Raw genomic sequence first — 3,222 nt, 5'->3', positions numbered from 1 at the left:
TGGCTGGTTATCCAATTTTTTTTTTTAAAGGTCCCATGACATGTTTTTTCTTAACATTAATATGAGTTCCCCCAGCCTGCCTATGGTCCCCCAGTGGCTAGAAATGGTGATAGGTGTAAACCGAGCCCTGGGTATCCTGCTCTGCCTTTGAGAAAATGAAAGCTCAGATGGGCCAATCAGGAATCTTCTCCTTATGAGGTCATAAGGAGCAAGGTTACCTCCCCTTTCTCTGCTTTGCCCGCCCAGAGAATTTGGCCAACCCATGGAGAGAGAGAGAGACATCATGGCTTTCAAACGGGCAAAGTGGCAGTTGGTCAAGGCCACACCCCCACCCTCCACCTTGCCCCCCCTCTCTCCTCCTCAATAGCTACAGACACAGAAATGGCACATCTTAAGGAAAGCTCATTGTGGGACCGGCTCTAGTGGCTGTAATTCTGCACCAAGGCTGAATCACGGGAAAGAGACTTCAGATACAGTATTAGGGGACCACTAAGGTCTATATAAAAGAGACTTCAGATACAGTATTAGGGGACCACTAAGGTCTATATAAAAGAGACTTCAGATACAGTATTAGGGGACCACTAAGGTCTATATAAAAGAGACTTCAGATACAGTATTAGGGGACCACTAAGGTCTATATAAAAGAGACTTCAGATACATTATTAGGGGACCACTAAGGTCTATATAAAAGAGACTTCAGATACAGTATTAGGGGACCACTAAGGCCTATATAAAAGAGACTTCAGATACAGTATTAGGGGACCACTAAGGTCTATATAAAAGAGACTTCAGATACAGTATTAGGGGACCACTAAGGTCTATATAAAAGAGACTTCAGATACAGTATTAGGGGACCACTAAGGTCTATATAAAAGAGACTTCAGATACAGTATTAGGGGACCACTAAGGTCTATATAAAAGAGACTTGAGATACAGTATTAGGGGACCACTAAGGTCTATATAAAAGAGACTTCAGATACAGTATTATGGGACCACTAAGGTCTATATAAAAGAGACTTCAGATACAGTATTAGGGGACCACTAAGGTCTATATAAAAGAGACTTGAGATACAGTATTAGGGGACCACTAAGGCCTATATAAAAGCATCCAATATCATGTCATGGGACCTTTAAACAATAAAAAGCCCATCCTACATTTCCTCTTCATCTTTTATGATTATTGCCGTCCTGAGAATTGTCGACATCATCGCTCTAGTTTGCCTCATTAGTTCCAGGGTAACGATGATCCTCCTGTAACATGTCACCAACCTTTTATGTGTAATCCAGAGGAACTGGACACGCCTGTGTCAAGCGCCGTTTAGAAACAGAGAAATAATCTCTGACTCCATTGAATATATCACGCTAGTAAACGGTGCAGTTTATTGGCACAGGCTGCTGCTTTATGACTTAATCTCCCGTGGTAACGCAACTCCGGCTACAGGTCATATTGGTTTATTGTTGTGCCACTAAATAATCAATAACATGGATGTTGGGAACGCTATTGCGAAGCCACTTCTGGATTGATCTACAGAAGATTTTTGCCGCCTTGGAAAAGACAGGCAGAATATCACACAGAAAGCCATCACAAGTTTCCGTCTTATGATCAAGGCTCCTGCCAACAACCTGCAGTCAGTTTTAAGTGTTTGAAGATGCTGTAGCCAAGAGGAAACTGGAAAAAAACAAATATATATATATATATATGGTTTTATATAATACTGCATGCTTTTCATCCTCCCTCTTTTTGTTTTTATTTTGTCTGCACCTTCCAAGGTAGTTAGCCTGCAGCGTTTGTGCATAATGTAAATGTGATAATGTCAAATGACTATTTATGGCGCCCCACCCTCACTGTGCATCACGTGATACACGGTGAGGGTGTTGAGTGACTCATAAGAGAAGACTCTTGTTTATCCCAGAGATATGTCTCCCCACCATCCAACCCCTACCACCTTTAAACATTACAGATGCATTCTGGGATAGGAGAGGAAGAAAAAAAAATGCTCTGGGTTGTTTTGCATTTCTTTAAACCAATCACAATTGTCTTGGGCGGCGCTGAGCTCCGGATGCAGCCACGGTGGCTCTGCTAAATAGTGTCAGGAAGGAACTTGTTTTGGTGGAACATTTTCACCCCGCAGAAGAAAACGCCACATCCAATATTAAATGAAGTTAACTGTTGACACAATCCAGTAACGTGAGCTATTTAAATGAGCTGATACATGGTTAAACCTCATTGGCTCTTACCAGTGTATGTCTGTGTGTACTTCGTCCACAACAATCCCACCAATCGCTCCCAAAACCTCCCAGTTAGAGAGGAAATGACCTAAACATATTCAACCCCCCCCCCCCCATGCAGGCCCCCCATCTTGTCACATGCAACAATGATTGTCTGTTCTATTACATTGATCAAGGGGTGATAACTTGTATTAATTGGATGTTAAATTAAAGAGCTCTCTCCTAGTTCTTGCCATCTCAATTGTAATTGTCACTTGGTGGCAGTTACGATGATGTATGAGGGATTGTGTTTTGCGCGGTGGAGCATGACCCTGATGATGAATGCTCCTTTTGGCTGCTTGGCATCTCTCCATTTTCCCTGCGTTTGCTTTAATGTGAGCCGATGGACTTAAGGGGTGGCGAAGAGACGAGAGAGGGGAGAGAAGTGTGAGGCTAAGTACGGCTTTGGGGTCTTGAGAGGAGGAGGATTAGGGGAAAGCAACGTGCAATATGCATGTTTTGCTCTCTCCGTCAGCGTGTGTTTGTGTACAGCACGGTATCTGTCTTACCGCCCTGTTTTAGATTCACTGCTGTCTGCCCGTCCCCACGCCGAGCCCGCCATGCTGTCACCTGACCTAGGAGTGTCAAAGCAGAGTCCTTACCCCTTATTATGAGAACATGAGGTCAAAAGCACAGCCGCGCATGACAGACACCTCCTCACTTCCTGACCCCTGTCACATCTCATCCATATGAACGGCCGCCATAGGCTCCGCTCCGTGTTACAGACAAGGACACTATACTACTCAAGTATATCATCCCAAGAATTCATCCTTCAGGGGCACAGCCTCTACACAAGGTCCTTTAGCAAAGAAAAACTAGACTGTTCATGGTGTCTCCAGTATAGTTCAGTGCACTTCCATCTCACCACTCAGGCTTTATTTTTAAGCGTTTTGAGACCGAAACAATCTCCGTCCACACAAGAGTTTTAGCTCCAGTAGCAGAACTAATCTCCGT

Source organism: Perca fluviatilis, chromosome 6 (genome assembly GCF_010015445.1).
Source record: "Perca fluviatilis chromosome 6, GENO_Pfluv_1.0, whole genome shotgun sequence".
Classification (NCBI taxonomy): Eukaryota; Metazoa; Chordata; class Actinopteri; order Perciformes; family Percidae; genus Perca; species Perca fluviatilis.
Note: the sequence above shows the minus strand (reverse complement) of the source record.